Source organism: Podarcis liolepis (genome assembly GCF_965112155.1).
Source record: "Podarcis liolepis genome assembly, chromosome: 9".
NCBI lineage: Eukaryota > Metazoa > Chordata > Lepidosauria > Squamata > Lacertidae > Podarcis > Podarcis liolepis.
Genome location: NC_139564.1, coordinates 55,648,594 through 55,668,986, shown reverse-complemented (window position 1 = coordinate 55,668,986; position 20,393 = coordinate 55,648,594). Strand labels below are relative to the sequence as shown.

The following is a 20,393-nucleotide window of genomic DNA, read 5'->3' as shown; positions in this document are numbered from 1 at the left end:
GTCCCCACCCTGCACTCAGCGTTCAGAGTCTCAGAAGCTGTTAGCATATGACAGTGGCCACACCCTGGGAAATGGCTTCAACTGGCTGAGGGGAGCCGATGGGGCTCAAACCCTTGGTGAGTTAGGGACTTCCACTGCATGCGAAGACAGGCTCTTGTGGATTGAGTGGATTAGACCCATAGGGAGTCCAACCATCAAGAAGGTGGTTACTGCAAGTGCTGTAGAGGGAAGTAATGGGGCTCGTCAACCTGGGAAAGTTAACTGTATTAACTTGGTAGTTCAAGTATCAATTTAACAAATACCTGATTAAAAACTAGAAAAAGGGGAGCCCTAAATCCTGCGTCCCATATGAAACTCCCTCCCCTCTAGTTCCGGCCTCTAATGAGTTCTCAGCACGGATTAATGACATTTGGAGAGGGGTGGTTGTAGTGGGTGGCACTGTGGTGTAAACCACTGAGCCTTGGGCTTTCTGATCGGAAGGTCAGCGGTTCAAATCCCCGCGATGGGATGAGCTCCCATTGTTTGGTCCCAGCTCCTGCCAACCTAGCAGTTCGAAAGCACATCAAAGTGCAAGTAGATAAATAGGTACCACCCTGGTGGGAAGGTAAACGGCGTTTCCATGCGCTGCTCTGGTTTTGCCAGAAGCAGCTTAGTCATGCTGGCCACATGGGCCGGAAAAACTGTCTGCAGACAAACGTTGGCTCCCTCGGCTAGTAAAGCGAGACGAGCGCCGCAACCCCAGAGTCATTTGCAACTGGACTTAACTGTCAGGGGTCCTTTACCTTTACCTTTTAGTTGTAGCTAGCTGCTGCCACCGTGTCACTTGTTATTTAATAAATTATCATTTTTAGAGTTCCTGTGTATGTTTTGCTTGAGAGCCAGCGTGGTGTAGTGGTTAAGAGCAGTGGACTCGCAATCTGGTGAACCGGGTTCGCTTCCCTGCTCTTCCACATGCAGCTGCTGGGTGACCTTGGGCTAGTCACACTTCTCTGAAGTCTCTCAGTCTCACTCACCTCCCAGGGCGTTTGTTGTAGGGGAGGAAGGGAAAGGAGATTGTTAGTTGCTTTGAGATTCCTTAAGGGGAGTGAAAGGCGGGGTATCAAGTCCAAACTCCTCTTCGTCTTGTTGTTGTTGTTATATAGTGGTGGCCTGCTGGGTTGGGTCTCCCTTTTGTTGCAACTTGCTCAGATCAATACAATGAAAAACATATTTGATAATATTTTAAAATATTATGCATTTGATTAAGACATCCTTTGGAAGCAATATAAATGCATGGAATAAAAGTATGCATATTTACCTGCCGAGAGGATCATTTTTCACCACTGCCTCTAGCACCATAAGTCTAGTGCAAGTCAGATTTGATAACTTCCCATGGAGCTTTTCACTTTCTTATCATTTGCTGCGACGGTCGACAAAGACTGTTAACATGTGCTAAGTTCAGGATGTGTTGATGCCTCACATGTGACTGTTCTAGACTTCAGGCATTACAAACCAGTCCAACCAGTGGCTGCTACAGTCGAGGCAGATGTGAGAATCAGTCATGAATCACCCAATCAAAACATTACAATGTAACAAGGGGAAATCATAGGAACAACAGTCTCAAGTTTCATCTTTGCCCACTTATAGTATAAAGTCTAAAATAAAGCTCAGCAAATAGAGAAGAGCCCTCTCCATTTTGCAGACACATCTGTAGGGCTGGCACTGTAAGTGCTACTTAACTGTCCAAGATGGAGGCTTACTGAAAGTATTAGCCAAAATGCCTCTTTTTTTCTTGTGTTTTGAAGTTTACTTTCTCCCGCCTCTGCTTACAAGATGCAACATTGGTTTCCCCCAACCACTTAGGGAACAATGCTACATTGTGATGTACCATCACGCCAGAACCTGGTTGGAAAAAAGCGATGTCATTTACACTAGGCTTCTCTCCCACTCCCAAGAGTCCATGTTATTCTCTCCTGAAGGTGGCTTGTGGTTTTGACTTTGCTTTTTACCCATCCCTACATCAAAGTGCAAGTAGATAAATAGGTACCTCTCTGGCGGGAAGGTAAACGGCGTTTCCGTGTGCTGCTCTGCTTCGCCAGAAGCGGCTTAGTCATGCTGGCCACATGACCCAGAAGCTGTACCCTGGCTCCCACAGCCAATAAAGCAAGATGAGCCCCAGAGTCGGTCACGACTGGACCTAATGGTCAGGGGTCCCTTTACCTTTACCTTTACCCAAAACAAATTTGGAGAAAGGGACTAACAACAACAAGAAGAGTTGGATCATCACTAGTCCAAATTGACTCGCAGATCTTACCCACAGTGAGTTCAGAAATCTAGGGGCCCCCGGAAAGTTTGAGGCCAACTCTGGACGCTAAAGCGGAAGCGAGGAAAAGAGAAAGGGAATTTCATTGCACCTTTACCCTCCACGCATCTTTGTTCCATTTGAAGCTGCTCTCTAAGTAGATTACTTCAACAAAACCAAACAAGGTAGTGTCCATACCCCTTTCTGATAAGCTTTATTTGATTTGAAGGCTGTAAGCTGCAGAAACGAGCTGGCTTTGAAGACTCGTGACACTTCACATTTTGAAATGTATAAATCAAAAGCAGCTTTGTATCCATTTTTTAACATATCAAATGCTGAGTTGGCTTTGCCCCATAAATAATTAATACCACAAAGCATTTAAGAACCCAGATGATGAATGGCACTTGGCAGTAATAATGCATTGCTTTTTTGGGAGCCAAGCATACTTTTAGTCAAAGAGAGGAGAAGAAGCATCATTTGATTGACTGATGAAGAATCGAACCACAAGCTACCATCACACAGATGCCTTGGCTTCAGGGCTTTTTCCTCCCAGCTGGAACTTGCTGGAACTTAGTTCCAGCACCTCTCAGGTGGGTGCCATTGCCATAATAAGAGAACAATTTGTGGTGAGTTCCGGCACCTATTTTTCTAGAAAAATAGCGCTGCTTGGCTCTTTCTTGAACTGAGCATTTGGCTGTGGTCAGAGCAGATCACTGCAGTGGGAGCCAAGCCCCTTCCCTCCCCCAGCCAGGTAGGTTGCAACATTCCTGGTGTCAGGAGAGCAGCTACACCTCCATCGCACTGGCCATTACTGTTGCGAACCACAGGGCACATGCTTGCCCCATGGCTTTTCCCCATTCTCTTTGTCACCACATGGCTGTGCTCTTTTATAGACCCCCTTCCTTTCCAGGCACTAACTTGTAAGCTCAGAGAGCTATTTATTTCCTCAACAGCATCAAGCTGTGATGCTGCAGCTAGCCAGCTCCTTAAGAAACACTTCTCTCAGGTGAGCAAAAGGGAAAGTTCTGCTCTGCCAAAGCACTGCATCCTCCCGCAGCCATCTACAAATGGAGATTTTCTTCCAACATTGAAGAGCCAACTGTTTTAATTCAGGGGAGAGGGCAGAGGTAAATGACAGTGGAAATAAAGAGCTGAGTGAGAAGTTTGATTTAAAATATAGGAGTATTTCCATATGTTTTCAAACATCCGGTTTTGATAGGAGCAAACAGAAATCCTGTCTTACATGTTTCAGGAAGGACATTTTTAGAGGACCGTATGTGAGACCATTATTGGGACGCGGGTGGCGCTGTGGTCTAAACCACAGAGCCTAGGGCTTGCCGATCAGAAGGTCAGAGGTTCGAATCCCTGCGACAGGGTAAGCTCCTGTTGCTCGGTCCCAGCTCCTGCCCACGTAGCAGTTCAAAAGCACACCAAGTACAAGTAAATAAATAGGTACCGCTCTGGCGGGAAGGTAAACGGCGTTTCCATGCGCTGCTCTGGTTTGCCAGAAGTGGCTTAGTCATGCTGGCCACATGACCCAGAAGCTGTCTGCAGACAAACGCTGGCTCCCTTGGCCTATAGCGCAAGTTGAGCACCCAACCCCAGAGTCATCTGCGACTGGACCTAACGGTCGGCGTACCTTTACCTTTACCTTTATGCGAGACCATTAGCTCTCTTTTCCCTCTTGGAACTGCCTTTTTTCGCTCCAGCAATACAGGGAACCAATAGCCTTGGTGTTGGACTTGTAACAAGGAGACCTATATTTGAACAGAGATTTCACAATGGTGTTCGATAGTGAGCAACCTCAACTTACTTACATTATTCTAATAAGAATAAATCAGGAGAAATAAGTTTCAGATATGGTACCCTGAGCTACTGAGACAGAAAGCGAGGAATAAGTTTGCCCTGAAATCCTCCGTCACTCAGTACGAATACAGCATCATTGATACAAGTTTAGCAATAACTGAACCTGTTGATTAAGGGTTACAACACCTCCCAAAGCACTTCTTATCTGAGTGTAGTTCTTGAGTGATACATCATTAGTGCATCTTCCCAAAGTGTATTGCAGGGTTGAATTTTTGAGAAAGAAGATGCTTGAGAACTCTTATTTTCCAAGTATGTATTTTATTTAACTGTCTGGATTTTTATTGCAAAACTACTGAATGCTAACATTAAAGTGTCATCTCCATTGTCTGCCATCTACAAAAGCTCTTTCCTCAGTTGATTTGTCAGTCTTTATAGCAGAGGACTTTTATTTCTTTATCTGTTTTGAAAGATTTTTTATCCTGTTTTTTTCTGCCCCCAAGGCAAAGGCAAAGTTGATTCTCATTTCAAACACACATTCACACACACAATTTAACCCAATGAAAACAGAACATAAAAATCACAACACAAATGTATAGAACCAGTGAAACCCACATAGGAAAACAAGCCTGGTTAAATAAATATAAAGGCTTGAAAGTAAATACAGTGGTACCTCTGGTTAAGTACTTAATTCGTTCCGGAGGTCCGTACTTAACCTGAAACTGTTCTTAACCTGAAGCACCACTTTAGGTGCTTTAATGGGGCCTCCTGCTGCTGCCGCACCACTGGAGCCCAATTTCTGTTCTTATCCTGAAGCAAAGTTCTTAACCTGAAGCACTATTTCTGGGTTAGTGGAGTGTGTAACCTGAAGCGTATGTAACCCAAGGTACCACTGTAATGTGGTTGCCTCCCAAATCAAACTACCAACTAGTAAGTTTGTCCAAGAGCTATGACCTCTATATCCAAAACAGGCTATTATTCCCTTATTTTTGTTTGCAATATAACCATGCAAAACATTTTCTGTTTCTGTAGGGAAGCAGGGAGGAGGGGTTAGCTCATGAGCATTTGGCTCATAAAGAGATGGACTATTCCACTCTCATCTGCAGGTGTAGGGATTATTCTGTTAGGAAGGCTGAAAGGACTAGGTAGCGCAGGAGGGACAGTTAATCCCTTTACGAATTCCGAGCATCTTTATTCTGATGGAATATGATAATAATGCTGAAATTACTATGGTGCATAATAGATCTATTGCCTGGTATATGCTGCATGTTTAAATTAATCTCATCTGCACTAACTTGGAACGTAAATGAGTACTCCAATTAAAATTAATATCAAACTAAAAATACGAAGGGTATGGTCTACCCAGATAACCCAGACCTTACTTTTTAAATAAAAGACATACTTTAAAAAGAAAAAGAAACACAACACTGATACATATCCCTTCCTCCTGAAACAAGGTGGAGATTGGTACACCTCACAAGGTACTTGCAAAACTAGGGAGTCAGCAACCTGGATATCTCCTAAACTTGATTTTCAATTAAAAGATGCACTAAGTGACCCTAATGGAAGATTTATCTTCCTCAAAGGACTGTTAGATAACTCCTGGCTGACATTATGCTCTGTTTATGTACCTAATACCCAACAAGAACAATTTCTAGATGAAGCTTTTGCATTACTGCACTCATTTAAACAAGGCGAAGTGGTGATAAGTGGTAACTTTAATCTTGTACTTAATGATTATTTTGATAGAAGCAGAACATCTCACCTGTTGCAAAACCCACGCAAACCACCCACTTTTAAAGCATCCTTATACAACATATTACATTAACACAATTACTTTTATGCTTGGTGCTTAGCCAATACAGAACTAATAAACCATATACATATGTCAGCAAGGTACAAAAATTATGCCAGTTTGCATTATTATTCACAACTCAGAAGTTGGTCGTCTTAATATATTGGGCCATGCCCCTGTTAGCGCCTAAACCTTTCTATTGGATATTTTTTAAAACATGATTTTAAATGTTCTGAATTATTTGGGGGGGGGGGACATTTTATCAATATGATGTTGATCTATTCCTTCCTGACCCTAGAACCTCATTATCTGCAGTTATGCATCAACTTGTTATATCTGGCAAGATATCTGGGTTCACCATTAACTTCAGCAAATGTGGGTTCATTCACCTCTCTAAAATTACAACTGCATTGACACAAAACAACTGGTCTAAAACACTGTAATACCTCCTTTAAATAACAGAGTGAATATACCTTAGAATCTATCTAAACTAGAAAAATTGAACCTTAAACCCCTGATAAAAGATTTAACAACTAAGCTCAAAAATTGGTCAAAACTAACATACTCATAGTTAGTCAGAGTGTCTAAAACAAAAACGATGCTATTGTCATACCTTCTTTACTTATTCAGAGTCTTACCAATAAGCATACCCATCTCTCAAGTTAATAATTACCCAAAGCTACTAAATTTTATTCATGCCAAGAGACCTTGGCTATCTCATAAAACCCAAGAAACAATGAGGTAGAGTGATACCAAACCTAAAATGGTATAAAGACTCTGCTCACTTCCAGAATATCATTTTGATTTTACTCCTAAACTAAACACAAGCCCCTTGCAGCACCAGAAATAAATTTTATATTGGGATATACCATGTGGCTGGTTAGAGATACACCAGATTTTACATTTTCTAAATAAGCCAAATATAAGGATTCAAGTACTACACAGTTTAAATAGTTTTAGGCAACTACTCAACTCAACTAACCCACTGGGGAAAGGAATAATCTCCCAACTACCTAAAATTCTCACACAAAGCGTGTTCTCCATCACGGAGAGCACATGTTGTGGTTGGGGATTCCAAGACACCTTGCTGTTTCTGGGCAGATGGTTTGGCCAACTTGTAAGCAGGGGCGGGCTGTTACTGGGGAAAATTACATGTTGCCATTTAGTGATTGACAGCCCTATTTGTTAAATACAAGGCACGCAGCAACGGACGTCCTCTTTCGCTGCGTGCTTCGGATCACCCGCCCTCCCTTCCCTAATGTTAGGCTGTTTGCTTGACCTTGCTAATGCCTGTCATGGGGTCGTCTGCCATTGGGGCAGGGGCCCGGTAGGAATTTTGCCATTTGGCTGATTAGTGTGTGCCACTTGGTTTTCGCCTACCGCGTAGCAAATCGTCACAACTTGTAAGGTTTGCGGTTAGGCATTGGTCTGGAATTGGTTGCTGGGGGGGTATGGATTCGGCTGTGCCTGCCCCTCCAAAATGCTGCTGCTGAAGGGTTTTACCGTTAAAGGAACCCAGGGGCTCCCCCATGCTTTTGTCCGAAACCCCCTGGCAAGGGGCTAGGGCCACACAAGCCCCTGGGAGCATGCTGGGGAGAGGTGAGGCATGGTTCCCAGTCCCGTCTCTCTCCCCAGGTGACTTACCCTTCCTGACTTCGCGGGGGGTGCGAATGTCAGAGCTGTCCCCGTGCTGGGGCAGTTAGTGCTACCAATGCCTAAGCAACCACTCACATTGCTGTATTTGAATAAAGTTGTGGCCAAAATTATGCCAAAAAAAAATAAACAAAAATTAAGTGTCAATTGTGTTTTCCTTTGGGGTGTATTGGGGACCTCGACACGCAATTAGCTATCCTTCCTCTCACTTTATTAAGACTTAAAATGGGGAAAAGATTTTGGAGAAGAACTAGAGGAACAACTCTGGGAAATAATTTGGAATAATCTACCATTTGCATCCATCCTAATTAGAACATGAGAAGATGCTTTAAACATAGCACATCACTGGCACATGTGCCCAACCAGAGTATGCAGAATTAATCCTAACACATCCAAACTTTGCTGGCAGGAATGCAATTTTCCTGACTCTCAAGTACATGTGGTGATTTCCCCCCAAACTCAAAAAAGTTATGAAACAATTGATCAGACCCCAAATTAGCCCCCCTATCTTATTTTAATTCTTGGTGTAAGAACATAGCCAATAAAGACCTCATCCTCTATTTATTAACTGCAGCTAGATCAGTGATTGCAAAAAAAATGGAAAACTTTAAATGCAAATCTTTTTGAAGCCTGGATTTCAGAAGTATGGAACATTTTGCTTCTGGACAAATTAACCATTTCACAAAATGAATATTGATCTGGAAAGGGAAAGACTCAAATCTTCTACATGACATGTTATCCTTTTATTTATTTAGTTAAGACAATCAAACATGGTTTTCACCCTTCATTGACTCATGGATAGACACTTTAATTTGATTGCCTTTCTCGGAATGTCTAAAACTACAACCATCAGCTGGTGTTTTTCTGTATAACTACTAAACTCTGTTTTCCTTGTATGAGCAGGTTTTGTTACTTGAAATTTAAAATCAATTTCATAAAGTGCTTGCAACAAGTTTGCCCAAACAGGCAAAAATGGGAGGCGAGTTTTGGAGCATGAACTCATACGCCAAGGAGACATAATTTAGCCTCATCCGTAATGTTTTCCACAACCCCTGCAGGTTGGCAGGTCCCAGGTCATGCTTCCATAACATGCTCCTTACAGTATTTTTTGGGCTAAGCTCTTAAACTCTCAATTACCACCTTTTAACTAGATATCTTCTTTTTTTCTGAAAAGTATTTTACGTTTGCTAATAAAGTTTTGTATTACAATTGTGAATTATGTCACACACAAGCACTACAAATTGTATGTAGCTTGTTTCTTTGTTGGCAGTTGGATTAACCCACCCTATGACATGATCATAATGCCCTTTAATAATCTCACTACATGCCCACTGTCTGTTGTGTTTTTCTCCAACAGCTGCTATCTTAATTTTTGGAGTATACGCACTGCTAACGCACCATCAGCCAGTTCTACACTCTCCAGGACTTTGCTTAAGCCATTTGCTAAAAAGCACATAATCAAGCAGACCTTTAATGCAGTAATCCATCAGGCAAAGCCTGCAGATGAAGAAATGGCTGGAAAGAGAAAAGTCTTGCATGTCATATAATCATCACCATAGGGTGACTCTCAGAATGTCTAATGGCATAAAGCTGGAAGTACAAATAACACTATTTAAGTCTGCAACCCTTAAACCACTCACTCCATACTAGATGACTGCAAGATTTCAGCCCATATACTTTCACCTTTGTTTCAGTTAAAAAAAAGAGAGCCTTCAATAAAATATACATACCAAACCTAACAACTTGTATTTTGCCTGAAACAGCTAATTCAGCAAAGATGACTCTTCCTCACACTTTAAATAGTCATTTGTAGAAGAGAAAACAGCAGTTTGAGGTGAGCCAGGAGTTGAGGGATGAAGCCACAAGTCAGGGTCAAACAGCTACCCAACTGCTTAGGCAAGCTATGATATTTTCTATCATGTTGTCTTAAAAAAGCTGGGCAGATTTTCATTAGATAGGGTACCTGCAGGTAATATGCAAGCTAGATGCACATAGAACTGGGAGGAGATATGCTGTTACTAAATCATTGTTGTGTGGAGGAAGGATGGAATTCAAGGAAACCCAACGACAAACTTTCATTAATGCTCTCCCCTCGCACATTGTGAAGTCCATGTAATTGGGTTTGATTGCAATAGTAAAAAGGAGAAGAGAGAGAAATAAGGGGGTAACAGAAAAAGAAAATGGGGTGTTCATGATCATCAGGGCTGCAAAGCATCAAACTCAGCCCTCTACAAACACCAACAATCAGGGCTTGCAAAGCGCCACATAGGGTGCTATGTATAGGGGTTTGCTAGCACCTGAAAACCTGTTTTTGGCACAGTTGTGTCTTTATCTGCTCCACAGGGCTCTTTTTCAGCCAAAATTCAGTTCCGTCACCTCTCAGGTAGGCGAGAACAAGGGAGGCATTTGTGGTGAGTTCTGGCACCTCTTTTTCCAGAAAAATAGCACTAACTAACATCGTATGTGAAGTCAGGTGTAAGGGAGGTGAGGAGAACATGGCCAAAATGACCTTGTGGGCCAAATGAGGTTTTAGTGTGCCTCATTAGGTGCACAGGCCAGAAGTTCCCCATGACTGGCCTAGATACACACACACACACACACACACACACACACGTCTGTGTGTGTGTGTGTGTGTGTGTGTGTGTGTTTTACAATGGGTTGGAAGAAAGTTGTTTTGAGACTTTGTCAGAACGCATAACAAAAGTGATACCAAAAGACAACTTTGAAGGATGCTTCCAAAATGAGGGAGACAACGCTGCAATTGGCAACATGTTATTCATAAGGTTGATGTTGCAAATCAATAGGGCAAAGAGCTCCAAAAGGTTATCTTTAAGCGAGGTGAAAAACAACAAAATGGGAGATGTGAGAAACTCTCTTCTTAAGATAAGCTGATGAGGTCAAAGGGCTACCCAGAAGTAAAACCATAGTGGAAAGTTCACTGACAATGTCAGCTTTCAGTGTTTTGTGGCAGTGAAATACAAACTCTGTATTACAAACTGTTAAGGAAGTGACCAGGGGGATGAGCATGGTTATGCTCTGGTTTCTTTGCTAGTGAAACAGGGAAATTCCTTCTTCATTCTAAAATGTTCCTAATCATATGTTCTTCTCTGTCAGATTCTGAGAAAAGAAACTTTACTTTTAAAGCAATGGAAATTGCCTTTTCCCATAACTGAAATTTGCAAGTCAGTATCTCATCATTCTTCGGTATTCTACATGCCAGAACCTCAGCCTTCTTAGCACTGGTGCCGGTTAGCCCAAGCCTAACCAAGTTGACTCATATGTAACAACATTGATTTTCATTATTCTTGCTTCCATTAAGTATGTTGAGGGCTACACCCACAAACAGCTAAAAGTCTCCTAGAATAATTTATAGGAGGAATTTAAAACAGCAAACAGCATGTATCTCTGGTATACAAATGCCTTAAGGCTGTTTTTTCAACAGTTGTCCCCCAAGCCCTTCACTTTTCATGTCCTATAATAATAAATAAGGTTCGTTCAAAGCACTCTGTGTGTGTACCCAGCAATAAAAATATAGATTATATTCAAGCCATAAAAGCTAGGAATAAAGGCTTTGAGTTCTTCCATTCCAATAAAGTTTTTGCTTCTGTTTCACTGCTGATAGAATGTCGTAAATTTTGTCATATTCATGACACAATTATAGCAAAACATCTGTTTGTGGTTATGAACCGACAAAGTATACATACTTTTTGCTGATCAATAAAATGCGCAATAAATGTCGGGAAAGTTGACATCATAAATTAAACCCAATGATAAGATATTTGGATTCAAGGACGGTTAGGACAAACTGTGATGCTTACAGCAGTGAAAAGGACAGAGACTAAAAATTGATTTGGGAGAACTTATCTATAAACCCTCCTAAAATCCTTCTTCATTGACACTCTTCTAACTTTTCCTTATCTGTTCGAAGCATGGTGGGAATTGGTAAGGTAGAAAGACATGTCTAGCTTTGATTTATACAAGGTTATATTTGGAAAGATTTTCATTTCATTTTGTAGGGAGCTCTGCTGTTATAAGAATTTTTCATACAATTAACACAATGAACAACCAAACATACATAATGTAACACCTCATTTAGCATGGCCAAGGGAAGACTTGTGAAGATGAATGATGTTACTTATATATATTTTTTTACATCAGAATAAGAAGTTACATGAAACCAAGCCTCACTATTCAGAACAGCCCAGCTTGCTTTTCGATTAATATCAAACAAGTTTGTCCTCTCCTGTTGCTTGTATACTGGTGGAAAGAGAGAGGATCAATGTTGCCTCCATCTCTCTCCCCATCCCAAGGGGCATAAAGTGATAAATGCATCCAGTATGGTTGCGTCAGTCCCTCTTGAGTTCTGAAAACTATGAAGCCTCTAGGCAAAAGATTCCTGCATTACAGAAATAGCTAAGAGGACCAGTGGTCAGGGATGATGGGAACTGTAGTCCCAATCATCTGGAGGGCCGGAGTTTGCCTATGCCTGGACTAGATGATTCTTTGTGGTCCATTCAAATTCTATGAGCCTATGTATGTTCCCTGTGTTGGCTCCATTGGGTGATATCCAATTCTATACTCAGAGCAGACCCCTTGAAATCCATGGACTCATTCTGGATATGATTTCACCCATCAAGAATCCTCAATTTATTCTCTGCTTATTCTTCTTCTTTCAGTAAGTGAGCCCACTGTATAGATCTCAAGTTTTGTTTCTTTCGGGATGAAATGCAAATGTTATAGTGTAGTAGATCCAACGCCATTTCCTTGATTTAATAAATCACCTACACTTTTGTGAAAAAGCATTAGCGTCATCAACTTTCAAGACAAACATTAGTAACAAATGCTTAATCTTAATAATGTCACAATGGAAAGTGATTATTTTAACTGATTACTTCTGAGTTGGGAGAGAATGTTATATCAAACTTGACAAATGCAAATTTTTACTTCTCGAGAAGAGTTTAATCAGTTTAATGTGTCATTAAATTAACTGGCATTCCTCAATACCCCAATGCAGCCACTGAAAGTCAGTCTGCTCATTCACCCAAAGCCCTGATATATTCAAAGTTAAGCTAAGATTGTTTTGGTAAAGGGAGTTGTATGAAGATTTTATCATATTCTGTAATGTAAGGTAAACTTGCATTGTCGTTGATCCTTCAAAGTCCCATTGATTTGAATGGGACTTGAATGGTAAGCACTTACTTAAATTCCATTGGACTCTGTAGGAATTAGGGCAGAATTAACATTGCATGTGTATGTATGTACAAAAATAAAATATACAGAGGCTGATAAGTACATTCATCTGAACACAATTAGAAGTCCCCTTTGGGTCTACCACTGCTTAGTGGCAGAAGGTTGGGGTGGTCACATGGTTTCACAATACTGAAGGTGGGGGCAGCACATGAGCCCATACACTTCTACACATGTTGCTTGAACACCCAAATAGGGCTATTGTTAGGCCCTTAAGTGTATTTAACTGTGGCTGGATAATACCCATAATAAATAATACTCTTCTAGCAATTATCAATGCTAGAGAAAGTAGAGGGACTTACTTGCTCGTATTTAGTAGATTGAGATAAAAGGTGTGTTTTATTATACTTGTTTTTCACTCTTTGGGAGACCCAGAATGCCTTATTTTTAACTTGCAAACAATTTGTCATCCAGTAATTCACTAGATGGTGATGTATGTTTTTGTGTAGCTTAGACCTAAACACCTTTGCTTGGAAGTAGGTTCTGTTTTAATTCCATGGAATCAATTTCCAAGGAAGAGTGCCTTGACATCTAACTTTAGGAATATTTTGTGTACTGTGCATCTCCAGACTGACACTTCAAAAGGGAGGAGGAAATCTGGGTCTAGTTTTGAAGATGCAAGATTCAGGCACATCACTGTCCTTAGCCCCAGTGCAATGGTAGTCTGGGATATCAAAGAAGAGAGTTGAATTGTCTGAAATGCAAGGCTAAGGCCATAAATTAAGACCTACCATTGTAATATATTTCTGCACATTTATGGAATATTGCCCCATCATCATCCCCTCCCCATCACTGCACTACATAAACCTAGGTGCATTCATGCATTTTGAAAGGGCCATCTGCCCTTCAAAGATTCAGAACGACAATCTGAGGTATAATTTCAATGGAGAAGAGAGGACAAACTCAAAACATTGTTCAGAGGTCTCCTTTTAACATACCCTCAACATGGCAGAAGATTATTGCTATCTATGAGCCTGTCTCTCATGTACATCAATGCATGCACCCGCTTAGCATATTGTTTCTAGGATGATGTGATCTAAGGGCAGAAGGTATGATTAGAACCTTTTTAATATCTTGTATTTTACGATGTTTCTAAATACACACAGGTACAATTTCCTGACAAGTACAGTGTGGTATTTGACTTCTGCAAGTGTTCTTCCCTGTCTACCTCCACTAACCCTGATATGTGTAGGTTCAGCATGTATAGGTTCAACATCACACGAGTACATTTTGAAAACTGGCAATCTGGAACTATTAAAATCTACTAGGCCAAAGCTGGTTTCTAGTCTTCAAGGTCCCGTTAGTTAAAGCTCCAGGGGTCTCATAATGTTAATCCCCCCCTCCCGCTTTTTGGCTTTACTTTATGAATTCTCAAGTTATAATGAGAACTTTAAGCCTTGGCTTTGGCACCTTACCAATTATGGGCGGTGAGTGAAAGATAATTTCATTTCCAAAGGTATTGTGATTACACAAAAACACAAAAGCAATAATTCATGTTACCCAGTTTCAAATAATTTTGCAGTATTGATTTTTTTGGGGGGGAGGGGGAAGCTAGCATTCTGGTATCAAGGTCTGTCAGATACCAAATAAGCAATTGTGCAATTCTTTGCCAGTCTGCCTGATCCTGAGGCAGTTCCTGAGATGCCCAGGATTTCACAAGAAATGGTGGCGGAGGAGAGAAAAAGAACAGTGTTGACAAGGAATAGGCACTTCCAGTATTCTTCAACTCCAGAAGTGTATTTTCACACTGCAGACACCATCCTGCAGTAACAGTTTCCCACTTATGGAGCATGTGTACACAAACACAGTATCATTTATTTTACATTATTTGTAGGCCACAGAATATTCCAGTGTGGAAGGTGGCTATTTAATACAACTGGAAAGCACTGAAAAACATTGCAAGAGAAACAGTGTGTGTGTGTATATATATATATATATATACACACACGCGTGCACGCTTTGGGAACAGCATCGAGTCTATGGGGAAATAGCTGCCTATCTGTAGTGTACAAGATTTGTGCCTATTAACCATGTGTAAGCTATTTGATCTTCAGCCATTCGTATCAGGCCCACAGTTTAACATTGGAATCCATACTCTTCGCATTTGCCTGTTGAAACTTTTGGTTTCCTAAGAAACAAATAGATGCTGTTTCCCAAGTTGTTGCTATTTGCATTTTCTTGGAGCGTGTCAGGCCAGTAGTTTTGTTTTACCGTAATAATAGTGCATTTATTCCCTGATTCCTGTTATCTTCCCAGTGGCAGCTCAGCTCTACGTTTTATAACATTTCATCCCCGCTAACACCTCTGTGTTGTTTTCATGTTAAAATTGTTTTCAGAAATACTATTTTTCTAGTTTTCTTTAACAACCATGACAAAATTGTGGAGTGTGCAGAGCATATGATTTGGGGTTCAGTGGCCTTAAGTAGGGCCATCCTGAGGCTCAGACCAGACATTACAAAGAATCAGGTGTGGGGAATGGGGACATTTTCATCCTGAGGGCCATATTCCCTGATTGGTCAACTTCCAAGGGCTTCACGATGTCATTGGTGGACTGTGCCATGGGCAAGAGTGCATGGAGCCACTAATGCAGCTCTTTCCACTGCATCCTCCATCTTGGCAAAAAAAAAGAAAGAGGTATTATCATAGTCTGAAGACATGTTCCAACCCAGAAAACACAGAGGTATATAGTGGGTGGCCTGCGTAGAGTTCCCATCAAGGCTCATCTGTCCCTAGATTGTCTATCAGCTCTGTGTAATGGTGTGTATAAAATACTACTTCATTCAGTTAGGGTTACTAGATAAAGAAAAGTGGCATCTTAAAGGATAAAGAAAATTGAGATTTTTAAGGCATTCCACATACCTTTGTTGCTTGAAGGGATTTTCAATGTGCTGACTAAAAAGAATTAAACTTGTCCTCCTCCTGTCTGCCCCATACCAAAATAATCTTCTGCTTCTTTAAAAATATCCCATGTTCATTTCACATTTGCAGTTTTATATATTACAGCCATCTGATGGGTCCTTAAAATGCTTATCGTTTCCCTTTTTTCCCAGACCCAATAGCTTAAATGTTCCCTGGTGTTAGCATGAGTAGCATGATTGAATTCCATGAACCTCATTATTTTTCAATTTGTTGCATTCTCATGCCATAATTGATCTATTTCTCACGAGAGAGGAAATAGCTTTCTTAAAGATCTTGGTGTATCCCTATAGATTAAATAAATCTAAATCCTGCTGGATTTAATACATTTACTAAATCCCTAACAGGGTATCTTTCCTTTCTAACCATTTATAATTGTGAAAGTCTTGGACCTGATGCTATTCTGACTTGAACAGTCATCAAACGGAGAACAATTCAATTAGCACTGTCCTTTTAACACCTTTTAAGAATAAAGCCTTCTGTGGGCAAACCTACAGTCTTTCCCAGTGTCTGTTCTCCCGTCTTCAGCCTTTCCTTTATTAAACTGTCTTGTTCCCCCAGTAGCACACAGGCTGAAAAGATGGAGATTCAATCAGGCTGTCCTTGGGAATGGTGAAAGCAAAAGAGATGCTCTTCCACCCTGCCCAAAAGCAAGAGACCTCCATATTTGTCTGTGTCAGGAGTTCAGCCTACACTCAAGTAGGACCCTGGCAGAGACACATGCCCGGCTGGCATGTTCCCTCCCTCCTGGTCGATTGTTCGGGAGCTTCAAAAACTTTCTTCAGTCCGAACATCACAGCAACCGATGCCAACAGACACCGGCACATTTAGGGATCCGCAGAGTTTGTACATCATGCGCGTGACAGACCTCAGCAACTCAGCATTTTGGCTGATCTACTCTATTTACATATAAACACACACAGAGCACTGCAACATGGCTCCCTCTCTCTCTAGCATCAGACAGCGAAGAGGAAAAAAAACAAAGGACAATAGTCCCACTTCACAGAACACAGTAACACAAACATCCTGTCTTCATCACTTCCCACTCTGTGGAGTCAAAACATACACCGTCGTGTGATAGACAAAAATCCCTTGACTGCAATCATAGATCAGGAATTCTAACAGTCTGGTGGCAGTAGGTTAAGGAACTAGTTACTTGGGATCAAAGACCCAGGAAGTGTTTTTAACATGGGTAGGTGCTTAAGGTGATTATTACACAATATTACACTAAAAATGAAATTGAAAAGGGATCCCAACTGTACCGAAAGGACACAGTTCATGAATAACATCTGCACTGTATATTTAAAGCACATCTAACACCCATTCAAATGGGTCCCCAAGATTCTGTCATTGGTTAGGACTCGGTTTCACCTGCTGAGCAGCAGCCTGAAGGAGCAGAAGGCAAAGTGACTCCACCTGCTGCTGATCAGCCTTCTTGCTCCTGATGTGAACCAGCTGGCTCCAGCTTTCTTAAGCAGGGATTCCAGCCTCAGTCAGTTGCTGGAAACAACTCTGGTCGTTCCTAACCAGGCCTTGCTGATTCTTGCTTCTTATGACCTTAGACCCTCAGCTTTCTTGACCCCCAGATCATCTGACTATGTGAACTGAGATGATCCTGACCTTAGGACTGGACTGGACCTTGTATATGGAGTCTGCCTCCAGGCAGGTACCCCCCCCCCCCGAGACTTGGCTGGTTGGCTGGCTTCTCCCTCCACTGAGCTCTGCCCTGGCAGCCAGATTCTGAGGGAAGTCATGGGTTGCCACATGGAAGGGAGAACAAGCTAGTTTTCTCCTGCCGAGGAGGGTAGGACTTGAACCAATGGCTTCAAGTTACAAGAAAGGAGATTCCAACGTAAACATCAGGAAGAACTTTCTGACACCAAGAGCTGTTCGACAGTGGTATGGTCTCCTCAGGAGGTGGTGGACTCTCCTTCCTTGGAGCTTTTTAAGTAGAGGTTGGTACGGTCTTCTGTCATGGATATATTAGCTGAGATTCCTGCACTGCAGGGAGTTGCGCTTGATGACCCCTGAGGTCCCTTCCAACTCTACAATTCTGTGAGTCAATTAATGGGTGCTAAACATGCTTTAAATGTATGGTGTGGATGACTGTCTTTTTCTCTCCTAACATTGTGGCCCTGTTTAGCTTGTCTTGGCTCCCTCCACATCTAAGCTCATGGAATGCAAGGTGCTGTAGTCAGTTTGTGGGTTCTATAGTTGCAGTTCTTTTGTCATTAGCCTTGGCTTCATCAGCGGCCTGATCACCTCAGGCTTAAGATTTACCTGTAGCCATAGAGAGTTGACAACCCAGTTAGCGTCTCCACCCCCATTGTTCTACCCGGACACTGAGGTCCAGCGCCGAGGGCCTTCTGGCAGTTCCCTCACTGCGAGAAGCCAAGTTACAGGGAACCAGGCAGAGGGCCTTCTTGGTAGTGGCACCCGCCCTGTGGAACACCCTCCCACCAGATATCCAAGAGAACAACAACTACCAGACTTTTAGAAGACATCTGAAGGCAGCCTTTTTTAGGGAAGCTTTTAATGTTTGATGCATTACTGTATTTTAATATTTTGTTGGAAGCCGCCCAGAGTGGCTGGGGAAGCCCAGCCAGATGGGCGGGGTATAAATAATAAATTCTAATAATACTAATAGGCAAGGTAGGTATTCCATGCTCCCTACCCATGTTGGAAGATCAGCATGACCTCTGGTAGAAAATCATATATGTACGGACCATTATTATTTCAATGTGACTAGCTACTGCTCTACTTGTATTAGATGTACCTAAAGTTCTGCTATTCACAAACACAGGAAAATGTTATTTTCAAAAGGGAAAGAGTTACATTTTTCGTCTCATGTTTAAATCGAGCTCCAAATCATTCATCCTATTAAATTTTAAATATTTTGCATTTGAAGCTCTGCGCTAATATTTTATTCTAGAAAACATTTCATTATTTCAGTTGGTGTGATGTGCTTTGGAGAAATTGTCCTCATAATGTAACTCTTCAGTCTCAGTAGGCAGGCGTTAGTGGAGAATGGAGGATGAATCATTGTTGAGAAGCTGTATATTTTAAAGCTGAAATCAATGTACTTACCAGTGATTCTCAACAAAAAGCAGTTTTGATGTTGACAATTTCCCACATATTCTTTGTGTGGTCAGTATATCTATATGTTACACTTGTCTGAATATTGGCATCCAACAGTTTTTAATATCAGGCATGCAATGGTGTTCAGTACTTAACAGTATAGATGGCTGACATGCAGTAGTAAATTGCAATGCTGTTTCAATCTTCCTACCTTCTGGGAACATTTACCATACAAAATCTACCAAGGAACCTCTACATGTTTGACAAAGGATCCCAGGGCATTGCATAGGAATCTGGAGAACATGCTGTAGGGCAGCGATGTGAAACCTGTGACCCTCTAGATGTTGGTCTCCCAGTTCCCATGAGTGGATCTCCATCGTTCAAATTACATGGGGGTTTGTTGCATCTCACTATCATCCATTGTGAACTGAGAGTGCATGCCCAATATCTTCCTGGAAATCAGTTTCAAAACTTCTGTTGTGTCACATTTAACAATATTTTGTGCCAGTTACAGAATAATATTTAACAGTAAGAGAACATTTGATGAAAAGTTGGACATGTAATGATTGACATCTGCCAACATTTCGTACAGAACAAAGTCGGGGTGTCTAAAAGCAACACCCCTTATGTGTTGTAACCCTCTGCCTGGCAAAAGCAAGACCTTCACCATTAAAAAAATGCATATTTCCTCTGCCTTGTAATCTTGCCTTGTATAGGCAAGTTGAGGGAGCCACACTGTATAAAATACCATTGTCCTCCCATAGGCTCTTATTTATCTAGCATATTTATCTAGCATGCTCCAAGGAGCTCGAGACAACATGCATGGAATCACGCTGTTTTATCCCCAAAAGAACACTCTGCAACTTCACAGTTTATACACTGAATTTCCCACAGTGAAAACACAAATAGTGAAAAAGATTTCCATGTTCTTGTTTTTTTTAAAAAAAACAACCCCTCAGAATATGTACCAGGAATTCTCCAGCATATGTCTATGAACATGGGTCTGTCTGCATTTTCTATGCTTGGTGTGCTCCAAAGTAATTGTGGCAAATCCATTTTCTGAGTGAAGTGGCCAGGAACCTCTTTATTGATTGGGAATCTAAGAGAATTCTTTGACATTTGTATAGAGCTGTTGGACAGTGGAATAGACTCCCAGAAGAGATGGTGGACTCTTCTTCCTTGGAGATTTTTAAGCAGAGGTTGGATGGCCACCTGACAAAGTATGAATTAGTCGAGATTCCTGTACAGTGGTACCTCTGGTTACGAACTTAATTCATTCCGGACATCCATTCTTAACCTGAAACCGTTCTTAACCTGAGGTACCACTTTAGCTAATGAGGCCTTCTGCCGACGCCACGCCACCGGCGCACGATTTCCGTTCTCATCCTGAGGTAAAGTTCTTAACCCAAGGTACTACTACTGGGTTAGCAGAGTCTGTGACCCGAAGTGTTTGTAACCCGAAGTACCACTGTACTCCAGGGTGTTTTGACTATATGACCCTCGGGGTCTCTTCCAACTCTATAATTCTATGATTTTATGTAACGTTAAATTTGAAATGTCATACGAACTATGGAGTAGTATGCTATTCCTGTTGATCACAAGCTTCTCACATACTTGCAA

At 41.5% G+C, this 20,393-nt stretch overlaps 1 protein-coding gene across 2 annotated transcripts in view; it reads left to right on the top strand.

Moving 5' to 3' along the window:
- The window catches only part of SGCZ (sarcoglycan zeta), a 542,307-nt gene that overhangs the window by 386,856 nt on the left and 135,058 nt on the right, over positions 1-20,393 (top strand). The window lies entirely within an intron of this gene.